Raw genomic sequence first — 12,851 nt, forward strand, 5'->3', positions numbered from 1 at the left:
CCCTGTGAAATAAGGAAGCATCCCAGGATGCCTGGAGAGTAGACATCCACTGTGTTTGGGGTTCGTTTGTTTGTTTTTAATAAACATTTTTTTAATTGAGGTAAAATTGGTATATAACATTATGTTACAGATGTACAACATAGTAATTCGATATTTGTGTACACTACAAAATAATAGACCACAATAAGTCTAGTTACCATTATTACCATACAATTACGCCCCTTCGCCCATCTCACCCACCCCTCACACCTTCCCCTCTGGTAACCTTTTATTTTGTATTAAGACATGGACCATCTATGTTCCTTTTTTCCTTTAACTTCCTTTATTTTTTATGGCCGTTCAGTGAAAGCACCAAGTCATAACCACTGGACAACCAGGGAATTCCCGACATGGACCATCTAAAAGCAATGATGTTGGTATGTCCAAACCAGGTTTCTTCCTCTTCCCCATTTATCTTTTCATAATTTTCTTATTCCTCTTAGCACATTCAGGGTATAACATATTATCTTCTAGGTCTGGGGCTGGGAAAGCGCAGGCAGGTAACGTAAAGAGAGAGACCACCCTCCGGCGAGTGTCAGGCACCCAGGCCTGACCTGCATGGAACTGCAGGCGAACCCAACCTTCTGTGTCTGCCAAGAGCGGTCTGCCAGGGACCACACACCACTGGACAACTGAGGCTTGCGGCAGAAAGGGCTCAACAGAGGTGGGAAGGGGCTGTGAATTCACAGCCTCAGGTTGAACGTTCTTGCAGCAATTCTTGACCATGCTGCCAGCATGGCTTCCTGAGCTGAAGTTATCACTCCAACCACGATAGGCCTTTCCTGCTCTCACTCGTCCTACTTTCCCGAACACTTGTTCTATTGGTCACCATCTTGCGTTTCCTTGAACGCGACTGCAATCTGGACTCCTGTGATGATTGAGGAATATACTGATCTTTTTCAGGAGTCTCAGATAAACCCCTATTTTCTGGCCATCGGTACAGTTCCATAAGGTGTCCCAACTCGCTTTATTAACTGGAGGCATCATGGTCGGCAAGGGTTAAGCTGGTTTACTACAACTAGATTTGGGGCAAGCCTTGAACTCTTCGTTTGTTTGAGGAGGATGAGCTTGATCATTTGTATTCAGTGGCTCCACATTGACTTCTTTTTTTATATTTTTATTTATTTATTTATTTATTTATTTATTTATTTTGGCTGTGCCGGGTCTTAGTTGTGGCACACACGATCTTTGTTGTGGCATGCGGGATCATTTAGTTGCGGCACGCAGACTTCTTCTTAGTTGCGGCATGCATGCGGGATCTAGTTCCCTGACCAGGGATCGAACCCGGGCCCCCTGCATTGGGAGCAGGGAGTCTTACCCACTGGACCACCAGGGAAGTCCCTCCACGTTGACTTCTGAAGTTGAAGAAACACCTGGTTCCCTTTGACGGTCTTCAACAATTCCCTCATTAACTGGAACCAATGTAAGAGTCACATTTTCTTCATCTAATGCCTCTTCAAAGAAATTCTTCTTGTAATTTGGGTATGCCATTTTTCTGGGGGTTTTAAAAAGAATTTTATTGAGGTGGGATTCACATAACATAAAATTAACCACTATAAAGTGAACAACTCAGTGGCATTTAGTACATTCACAGTGTTGTGCAAACACCACCTCTATTTGGTTCCAAAACATTTTTAACACACCAAAAGGAAACCCCCTGCCCTTTAAACCACCATCAGTCCTGTTCCCCCTCCTCCCAGCCCCTGGCAACCACCAATCTGCTTTCTGTCTCTGGATTTACCTATTCTGGACATTTCATATAAATGGAGTCATACAATATGAAACTAGACATCTGTTGTTTGTAGCTGCCCAGCACCCCATTTCCCCCTCTTCTGATGGTAGCACCCACATTTTACTTTGGGGAAGCCACCCCACCCCTCCCCTAAGTCCACTTGGCTGCCCATCCACGGCGTACAGGGGCGGGCACATGACTCAGACCTGGCAAATCAGTCAGCGTGATTGGTTCAGGGATGGGCTTGTGACTCGATCCCCCCCAGTGAGAGCAGCCACAGGACTTCTGGAGCAAGCGGCTTCTCTGCTTGGCTCACTGATCAGCAGAATGGGAGACTGCGGTTGCTGACAGCCACCTTTGTCACCATGGAAGGAGTGCCCACCTGGGAAAGAAACCCACCTGAAGGAAAGCAGAGACAAAGCACTTAATCCACGCAAAGGGCTCGTGTGTCCGAAGCAAAGAAAGCCAAACTGAGGGCGGGAGTTTGCAACAAAGCAAGGATTTTGTTGCAGGGCGCCAAGCAAGGGAATGGGAGACAAGTCTCAGATCCACTCCAACTTGGTCTCTGAGTTAGGGATTTCTAAAGGGGAAGAACAAAGGAGCTGGGGTTAATCATCTTAATCATCTGTGGTCTATGTGTCTTTGAACCCGTGGTCTGTGAACCCGGGGCATCTGTGTCAACATAATCTGTACAGGTCATCTTGACCTGGAAGATATCCCAGAACATCCCATAAACTGTGATGCTTATTGGAAAGCTGTGACTCAAGGCACGTGACCGTCACTACTCCTTATTAACTAGGCAAACGTGTGATCAAACAGGTGTGGCCTAGGACAGAGAGGAATAAGAAGACCAAGAATAGAAACCCGGGTATTGGGCTTCCCTGGTGGCACAGTGGTTGAGAATCTGCCTGCCAATGCAGGGGACACGGGTTCGAGCCCTGGTCTGGGAGGATCCCACATGCCGCGGAGCAACTAGGCCCGTGAACCACAACTGCTGAGCCTGCGCGTCTGGAGCCTGTGCCCCGCAACAAGAGAGGCCGCGGTAGTGAGAGGCCCGCGCACCGCGATGAAGAGTGGCCCCCGTTCACCGCAACTAGAGAAAGCCCTCGCACAGAAACGAAGACCGAACACAGCCAAAAATTAATTAATTAATTATTTTAAAAAAAGAAACCTGGGTATTATTTTAATTATAAATTAGTCATTATAATGACCAATAAATTTTAATTATAAATTATAATTATAAATTTTAAAATTATAAATTTTAATTATAAATTATTTTAATTATAAATTAGTCGGTTTCAGCAGGAGGCTGGTTCTTGTCCTCATTGTTTGAGCACCTGGATCCAACTCTGCCTGAAGGTAGCACTATCCTCAAAACATTTCACTTTTGAAAGTTGATCGCATCCTTTTGTGCTCAAGCTGATTGGAACTGGGTTTCTGTAATATGCAACTAAAGAGACCCAAACAATACATGCGGCATTTCACTCACCTGCCTTTGCATACTCCCATCCTTTACGAAATCAAATACAACTCCTTAGCAAGGAACGTACAGTCTTCCTGATGCAGCCCTGTCTCCTTCCTCCTTCATCCCTTGTAACCCCCCCTCCTCGTTTAATATGCCAGCCACACAGTTCATACACACACACACACACACACACACACACACACACACACACACACAAAATGCTTTTCGTGCCTTAGGGTCTCTGCTCTTTCTGTCTCCTCTGCCCAGAATGCTCTCATCACCCCCACCCGACTCCCAAACACTTACTCATCCCGTATCACTTGATTCAGGCATTACCTCCTCCAAAAAGCCTTCCCTGACTCAGTGCCCCACCTCTCCTCCAGCAGAAAGCCTTGTCCCCTGGGCTCCACACAACCGTGCGTGTGATTCAGTCACAGATCTTGACCACACATTGTTGTTCATTATCTGCCTGTGTCTGGCCTCCACCCCGCCCCCCCGCCCAAACAGGGATCCTCCAGGGCCAAGTGTGTGCCTGGCTCTGCTGACATTACAGTGCTTGGGTCACAGTGAGGCTGAACTTCTTTATTTTTTTTTTCCTTAATTTTTTTGGCTGCGTCCAGTCTTAGTTGCGGCATGTGGGGTCTTCGCTGAGGCGTGCGGGATCTTTCCATGCAGTGCGGGCTCTTCGTTGCCCCGAGGCATGTGGGATCTTAGTTCCCCGACCAGGACCGAACCCGCATCCCCTGCTTTGGAAGGCGGATTCTTTACCACTGGACCACCAGGGAAGTCCGTGAGCTGCTTTAAAAGAAAGCTTATTTCCCAAGTTTTTCCCAAAGATACAGACTTTAAATGTATGCAGCAGCCTTCATCCAGGCAAGCGTCAGCTCTGTTCTGTCCTGTATTAAGGATGCAATGTCTAAATAGAGACACAGACATAGAAAACAAATGTATGGATACCAAGGGGGAAGGGAGGGCGCGGTGGGAGGAGTTGGGAGATTGGGATTGACACTATACACTATTAATACTATGTATAAAATAGAGAACTGATGGGAACATACCGTATAACACAGGGAACTCTACTTAATGCACTGTGGTGTCCTAAATGGGAGGGAATCCAAAAGAGAGGGGATATATGTATATGTGTGGCTGATTCATTTTGCTGTGCAGTAGACGCTAACACAACATTGTAAAGCAACTATACTGCAATAAAAATTAATTAATAAAAAAATAAAAATTCAGATTTTGAAAATCAAAAAAAAAAAAAGGGTGCAATGTCTAATATTTCAGTGATTGGTCTTTGTTTTGGCTGAGATTGGACTCTGGAGCCACACCACCCCCGCCCATGGCTGGGGGAAGGCGAGGATGGCGAGAGAGGGGACCCGCTCACAGGGAGGCCTCTGACTCCTACTCTTGATGCCAGGGAGCATGGAGGTCTCTCCCCCAGCCTGCGATGACCCTGATCAGGCCCTTCGATGCCACCCAAAGCCTGTCTAAGGCTTTTCGTAGCGGCCACAATCATGTCTTTAAATGTGAGAGCCCGGAGGCTGTCAGAGGGGGTCATCTGTCGTCCCCCCTTCCTCACCGATGGAAGGACCGGCCAAGGCAATCATGTCAGGCCTCTGCCTGCCTCTGGCTAGCTGGTTCCATGCACTTAAATGCAATGTCTGAGCCTCCGGGAGCAGAGAGGGGCGTCGGGAGGTGACAGTGGCGGGGTGGGGCTAGGAGCCTGCCAGGCGCGCTTTTCCTTGTTTCTGGGTGTCCCAGAAGGGACCGCCCCTCTGGATGCCGCTTAAGGTGTGAACAGATGGGGTGGGGCTGAGCTGGGTACCGGGGACATGGGGAACTGGCTATCCCGAGTCAAAGGATGAAGACGCACAGATGCCTTTACCTCCCTAATAGGCAACTTCAGCTGGTTCCCAGTGGTTTCCTTCCCCCACCAGTGCCTCCAGTTACTTGTCAGGGAGTTAAAGTTGCCTCTCTGGACACTTCGTGCCTCCTGCAACTGCTGGTCTAACTTCCCTGGACCAAATGCACACCTGGGCCCTAGAATTCTAATGACCCGGCCCATCCTAGGACTTACTCAGGGAGAATGGGTCCTGGCAGGTGTTGGGGAACCCACTGTTGGCTTCTCTCCTGGGGTCAGCAGGTCGGGACCGGGCGGATTGGAAGCCTCATCCTCTGAGAAGCCAAGCCACTCACCAGCCACCTGCCTGCATTTGAAGCACCTGCATGGCCCTTGTACTCCCCTCCAGGGTCACTCAGTGACCCTACAAGCTCCCAACCAGACCCAGCTGCCCCGGCGGACGAGTACGGGACCCAGCTGCCAGAGTCAAAGGTTGCTTCTTAAGGATTCATTTTTCCAGGAACAGTCTATTAATGTGGGAGAAGAGGGATGTTTCATTCACTTATTCATTTATTAAACCTTCATCCAGAGCCACTATGAACCAGATGCTGTGCTAGGTAGTGTGTGCAGCGCAGAGATTTAAGGCAGTGACCACCCTGGACCCAATAACAGTAATATGAGTTAAAAATAGCTAAGTGGGGCTTCCCTGGTGGCACAGTGGTTAAGAATCCGCCTGCCAATGCAGGGGACATGGGTTCGAGCCCTGGTCTGGGAAGATCCCACATGCCGCGGAGCAACTAAGCCCGTGCGTCACAACTACTGAGCCTGTGCTCTAGAGCCCACGAGCCACAACTACTGAGCCCGCATGCCACAACTACTGAAACCCATGCGCCTAGGGCCTGTGCTCTGCAACAAGAGAAGCCACCACAATGAGAAGCCCATGCACTGCAACGAAGAGTAGCCCCTGCTCGCCGCAACTAGAGAAAAGCCCTTGCGCAGCAATAAAGACCCAACGCAGCCAAAAATAAATAAATAAATAAAATTTAAAAAAAAAATAGCTAAGCGCTAGGGAATTCCCTGGCAGTCCAGTGGTTAGGACTCTACAATTTCACTGCCAAGGGCCCGGGTTCAGTCTCTGGTAGGGGAACTAAGATCCCGCAAGACGTGCAGTGTGCCACAAAAAAAAAAAATTTGCTAGGTGCCAGAAGAGCACAGTGACCGAGCGCTCTGGGACCTGGGAGACGAGAGAGCCGGAGTCCCTCTGAGGCTCTTGCCCTCCCTGATTTAGTTTATGTGACAAGAACTTACAGAGCCTTTGGTGCCAGGCGTTGTTCTAAGAACAAACACTAAGCCATTTCATTCTCATAAGAGCTTTGTGGGGTCGGTATTATTATAACCATATTTTATGGAAGCTGGGGGGCACGGGGCACAGAGAGGTTGAGCTGCCCAAAGTCACACAGCTGCTAAGTGGCAGAGGGCTGTTTGCACCCCAGCAGGCTGGCTCTGGTCTTGCTCTTAGCCAGCCCACCAGGATCTAAATGACTCTGAGGTCAGAGGTCAGCCGAGCCGAGGTCAGCCGAGCCGAGGGCTCCTCGCAGGGCTGCAGGGCTCTCAGGCTGGATAGCTCTGTCTCTGTCCACCAGCCACCAGAGCTGGACTCCGGGAGCCACATGGGTCCGTGCCGTGCAGCAGCAGGAGGTGGCCTCCCGCCCCTCAGAACAAGGTTCTACACCCGCATTCAACTTGAATTGACTGTTTGTTTTTGAAGGAAAAGCAACACAATGAAACCCGACCCTGGGTAAAGGGCCTCTCCTTCTACCAGTGGGAGGGGATGGGCTCCGAGAGGGAGCCCCAGGACCCATGCGGTCCCTTCCGCCTGGACCGCTGACCACCACGTGAACGCCAGCCAGAGAGAACATTCCGAGGCCCCCGGCGGCCTCATCGCCTCTCCCAGGGGTTTGGGAGGGGGCCTCAGAGGGCGGCCCGTCTAGGAGCTTGCAGCCTCCCTCGTGAGGGCTGACTCTCTCCTGGGAAAATGGACAGGTGAAGTTCTAGAAGCAGGAGTGGATCATGTTCCAAATGGTCTCTCCTCTCAGAAAGGGGCACCTTCTAGATTGGGACAGCCTCACCCGGATGGAAACTCCACCAGGGCCCGACTTCTGTCTTCTTCACCACGTCTGTCATCCCAAAGCCCCACAATCGTCCTGTAAAGGACGAGACAACCAGCTGTTTAGGCCCACAGGTCCCACCACCCAGCTGAGACCATCACTCTGCCACAGCTGCTTTCCCTTGTTCGGTACGTAAGGATGGGCTTGGCTTGTCCCAGTAAAACTTTATTTATGGACACTGACATTTGAACTTCATATTATTTTCACGTGTCATGAAATAGCGTTCTTCTTTTGCTTTTTTTCCCTCCTAAGCGTTTAAAAAGGTGAAAACCACCGTTAGTCTTCAGGTTGTACAAAAACAGGTTGTAGCTGGATTTGGCCAACGACCCCTGACATGGTGGCCGCACAACCCTTGGGATCAAACCCAAGCCCGAGGGGCCTCACACTCCGCCAGCCAGGGCCCCCCGGACCCCCCGGACCCCATGTAACATCTGCGGTTCTCAGCTCACACCTCTCTTGTGGGTTCTTCTGGACCATTCTTCCTCCCTTTCCTGCGCTTGATTGTTTTTAAGGCCCAGTTCAAGCATCCCACTTCTGGGAAGCCTCTCTCAATACACAGTCGGGTTTAGATGCCCTTCTCTTTATCGCTTGAGCCCCAGAACTGGGCCCCGGTGTGGTTGATACCAAGTCTGAGGACAGCGGTTTGCTCCTTGGCCTCAGGCATCAGCCTGGAAGCTCTTAAGTGCAGAGCCTGGGCTTTCCATCCCCATCCCAGGGCCTCCACGGGGCTTGGAACGTGGTAGGTGCTCAATAAAGGCTTGTAGGAATAATTCAGTCTTCCTCTTTCCCCTCTCCCTCTCCTTCCCCCATCCCCCTCCCCCTCCTCTCCTAGTCCCTAAGGTTGTTGGTCCCCAGGGCCCAGGCCTGGGCTCTTTTTTTCTCCATCCACCCTCACACTTTCTGTGAGCTCACCCCACATCAGGGCTTTAAGACCATCAGCTTCCCACTCATATCTCCAGGCGGATATGGGGCAGGCATCTCGAGGTTTCCATGCCCCACACCTGCTCCTCTCACAGGCTTCCCCATCTCAGGTGCCATGCCCCCAAACCCTGGGGTCGCCCCTGAGCCCTCTCTTCCAGCCCCTCTCTCACAGCCCCTGTCTAATCCATCAGAAAATCCTACTGGCCAGACTCTCAAAATACATTCACCACCTTCACTGCTCCTGCTGGCCCCAGCCACTGGCCTCTCACCTGGATGGAGGCCGAAGCCTCTTAGTTGGTCTCCTCTCTCCCTGGTCTCTGCTTGACCCCCCTTCACACAGCAGCCAGAGGGACCCTGTGACAGCATAAGCTGTCGAGCAAGTCGTGCCTCTGCTCAGAGCCCTCCCGTGGCGCCCATCTCCGTGGACGAGTACATGATCTTAAGAGGGGTCTGTCTGCCAGGCACCACTGAAGCGCTTCACTCATTGCCCCTCAGGAGAGCCCTGAGGTAGGGCCTGAGAAACAAAGGCCCAGGGAGGTTAAGTAGCTTGCCCAAGGCCACACAGCTAGCCATGATAGAACTCAAATTCCTGACATTGGCCTTCGTGATCACACCCCACTCTCTGAGGTCAGCTCCTCCCCCCCAAAGGGAGCACCTTTGTCCCAGGTACCCTAGTCCCCTCCTTCTTTCTTTCTTTTAAATATTATTTTTGAATAAGTACTACATGTGTATAGCCTCGAATTTAAAGTGTATACAAGGGGGGAATTCCCTGGCGGTCCAGTGGTTAGGACTCGGCCCTTTCACTGCTGGGGCCCGGGTTCAATCCCTGGTCAGGGAACTAAGATCCTGCAAGCCATATGGGGTGGCCAAAAAATAATAAATATATTTTTATAAACATTTTAGGGCTTCCCTGGTGGCGCAGTGGTTGAGAATCCGCCTGCCAGTGCAGGGGACATGGGTTCGAGCCCTGGTCTGGGAAGATCCCACATGCCGCGGAGCAACTGGTCCCGTTAGCCACAACTACTGACCCTGCGCGTCTGGAGCCTGTGCTCTGCAACAAGAGAGGCCGCGATAGTGAGAGGCCCGCACACGGCGATGAAGAGTGGCCCCCGGTTGCCGCAACTAGAGAAAGCCCTCTCACAGAAACGAAGATCCAACACAACCAAAAATAAATAAATAAATTTTTAAAAAAATTGTTAATGTACACAAGGGGAATAGAATAAATCTCTCTCCAACCCCTGTCCACCCACAGCCACCCACTTCTCCTCCCAGAGGCAGCCTCCTGGAGTTCAGCGAAGTGCTGCCCCGTAGGTGTCACGGACATGGAGTCGTGCACCGTGGTCTCTGCGTTATACGTGCAAAAAGGTCTGGGAGTGCTGGCTGCCTCTGATCAAGTCACTTGTTCTTTGAGGGCCTCAATTTCCTCACCAGCAAATCGAGGGACCAGAGAAGATGATGCGAATACTTCTGCCGCTCTGAAGGTCAGCTTCAAGTAGTAACAATGATAAAGGAGGTAATAGGCATGAAAGTGCCTTGTCAGCCGGAAACGTTGAGACATCATGACCCCGTGGGCAGAGGAGCCATGGAAATCAAAGAAACTGGCCTGGGAGCAAACAGCCCAGTGTGTGCTCAGCTCAGACCGGAGGCCAGAAGGGCATTGGTTGTTGACCCCGGTATTCCAACAGCATCCCTTTCATCTGGTCCTTCATCCATCCTTCGCTCCCTGGGTGGATAAAGATGCTCTCCAGCCGGCTCATGCATCTGCTCCTCTTTGCTAAGCTCTCTTCTGAGCCTGTGTTCACAGGCCAGAGCCCCGGCCACCGCCCTGAAGACCTGGGCTGCAAACCTACACGGCATTTCCAAACTTGTGAAAGAGACAAGGAGCCTGGAGATGAAACATCTGAGTTGGGGAGGAGGTGGCCACTTCCAACAGGGCAGCTTCTAAGACTTTGATCTTGTCAAATGTTAGCTGTATCGAGCCATGGAGCATGTCTACGGCCCTTGGGATGCTATTATTCTCCTAAACAGGCTCTTTGCCCAGAAATCATCTTGATCCACAGCCTATCACTTTCTTTTCATAATATCACACCCTTACTCCTACTTACATCCTCCCAGACTTTCCCAACCTCTCCTTCCATCTGGGACCCTTCACATCTGCCAGATGAGGCCGTGTCTCCCCAAAATCTGTGCTACGGCTGTCGTTTCATCTTTGCTCATAATCAGGCCCTCCAGCCTCTTCATCACTTTTATTGCCTTTTCTCCTCAAAATTCCCTCCAGAGTCGCCGGTGAACTCTCCATGTGAAGACCCAAAAGAAAATTCTCCCAATAAGAAACATCCTCTTATCTCCAAGGGTGCTATTTTTGTGCAAGGACTTCTCATCAGCCTGATTGCAGACACGATTTTGGCTGGATCGAGCATATTTTGTGATACTCGTGGTATCACATGCTGTTATCTGAGCGTGGGTTTTCTCCCCACTCCCAGCCTGTTTTCCTGCTCTCCCTGGATCCTCTTTATCAAGCTGTAAGAGGAAACTGCTTTGTGTTATGATCTGTTTCTGCCTAAAGCACATTCAACCTGAGGAACAAAGCCGTGGGGCTCAGCAGGTAATCCTGGAGCCCTGGGCCCACACCAGCTACCTCCGCTGGTCGTTCCAGCATCCCAGGGCCCCTGCAAATGTCCGTGGAGCATCTTCCAAGTGGCAGGTAACGCCGGAGGGCTTGGCCACATTATCTTATTTCCTCTGAAACAACCATCCTAGGAGGTTTCCATTATAGGGAGTGGACACTAGGGTTGGACGGGTTAAGTAACAAACTTGGCCGTACAGTCGGGAAGCAGCAGGACGGGGATTTGAACCCAAGGCCTTACCTTTCCTGTGGAACTCGTAATGCCTCAATGGTTGTGGCCGATCAGCCGGGACACCATGGGGCTGGTACTTCCGGTAAAGAGAGACTTGTTCTCCAGACACTGCTATACCTCCAACAGTAAACAGCCAATGCGCTTCTGGTCTCTGATCCAAGCTGAGCAAAAGATACTCCAATGACTGCACTCGTGCATCTACTTCCCCAAGAACTGCATCACACCGTCGGTCCTTATTGAGATGGAATGCAGGAAAACTCCAGATGTGGGGCACAGAACTTTCCTGTACTTGAGCAATTGGTGTTTTGTTCTTCTAGGTAGGACTTAACATTTACCTCTTTAATATTAAATACATGAAACAAACTTGGACACGAATGTTCATAGCAGCACTATTCACAAAAGGTGGAAACCACCCACGTGTCCATAGACAGACGACTGGATGAACGCAGGGTGGCACAGCCATGCAATGGAATGTCACTCGGCCATAAAAAGGAATGAAACTCTGGCACACGCCACAACCCGGGTGAACCTTGTAAACATGCTCAGTGAAAGAAATCAGACCCAAAGGGCCACATAGGCTATGATTCCATTTTATTTATGTCCAGAGGGAATTCCCTGGTGATCCAGTGGTTAGGACTCTGGGCTTCCATGGCAGGGGGCACAGGTTCAATCCCTGGTCAGGGAACTAAGATCCTGCAAGCCACGCGGTGTGGCCAAAAAAAAAATTTTTTTAAGTTCTTTTTTTCATTAAAAAAAAAAGAAAAGAAATGTCCAGAATAGGTAAATCCATAAAGACAGAAAGCAGACAAGTGATTTCCAGGGGCTGGTGGGAAGAAGGAACTGGAAGTGGGTGCTTAATGGGTGGGGGGTTCCTTTTGGGGTGATGATAAAGGTCAGGAACTAAATAATGGTCATGGTTGCACAACATGGTGAATGTATTTAATGCCACTGCAGTATACACTTTAAAATGATTAAAATGGTAAACTTCATGTGATGTGTATTTTACCACAATAAATGAAAAGTAAATGGGTCTCCAGGCTGGCGTTGCAGAGCCCTCTTGGCTGACACAACAGCTCAATCATCTTTCACTGGGTAAAGTGGCTGGAAGGGAACCTGATATGATCTTGTACTGCCCGTTTGCCCATTCTGCCCTCCAAGATATGATGGAGGCCCAGGCGTTTTCCTTATAGCAACAAAGTGGAGTTAGCCTCGGGGGGTCTTATCGTTTGTAGACAGTATGATGTCCGAGATTTGCTTCAAAATAATACAGGATGGGGATGCAGAGGAGTGAGTGGAGATGTAGGCAAAACAAGACTGGCCATGAGTTGACCATTGCAGATGCTGGCTGACAGGTACGTAGAGATGCATTATAATATTCTGTCCGCTTTTGTGTATGCTCGCCATTTTTCATAATAAAAAAATGAAAATGGCACTTTTTAAGCTTTTGCAGAAATTTTTGAAAATATAGGAAAGCTTGAGGACTGCAGCAGCCATCTAGAACACCACCGCCTGGAGACCATCCCTGGTGGTGTCTTTGTTCCATCCCCTCCAGGTCTTTTCCACATGCACGTGCAAATCATGCTCTAAGTACTATGCTTTATCACTTTGGAAGCTTATCATCAGGGGTACCTGGCTTTGGCTACCAAGTCACTGGCGTGCTGTGCTCAAAGTGATACCTGTAAGTGCTATGAAAAGCAGAGCAAGGAAAGGATTTTGGAAGTGCTCGGGGTGGAAGGATGGGGTGGGCTGCCTTTTTAAATAGAGTGGTCAGGGTGGGCCTCCTGGAGAAGGTGGCTTTTCTCAGGACTTGAGGCGAGACAGCTGG

General features: G+C 50.0%; 1 pseudogene; it reads right to left on the minus strand.

Moving 5' to 3' along the window:
* Positions 1 to 450: 450 nt before the first annotated feature.
* LOC132347477 (developmental pluripotency-associated protein 2-like) lies at positions 451 to 9,729 on the minus strand (annotated as a pseudogene).
* Between the last annotated feature and the right edge of the window lie 3,122 nt (positions 9,730 to 12,851).

Source organism: Balaenoptera ricei, chromosome 1 (assembly GCF_028023285.1).
Source record: "Balaenoptera ricei isolate mBalRic1 chromosome 1, mBalRic1.hap2, whole genome shotgun sequence".
Classification (NCBI taxonomy): domain Eukaryota; kingdom Metazoa; phylum Chordata; class Mammalia; order Artiodactyla; family Balaenopteridae; genus Balaenoptera; species Balaenoptera ricei.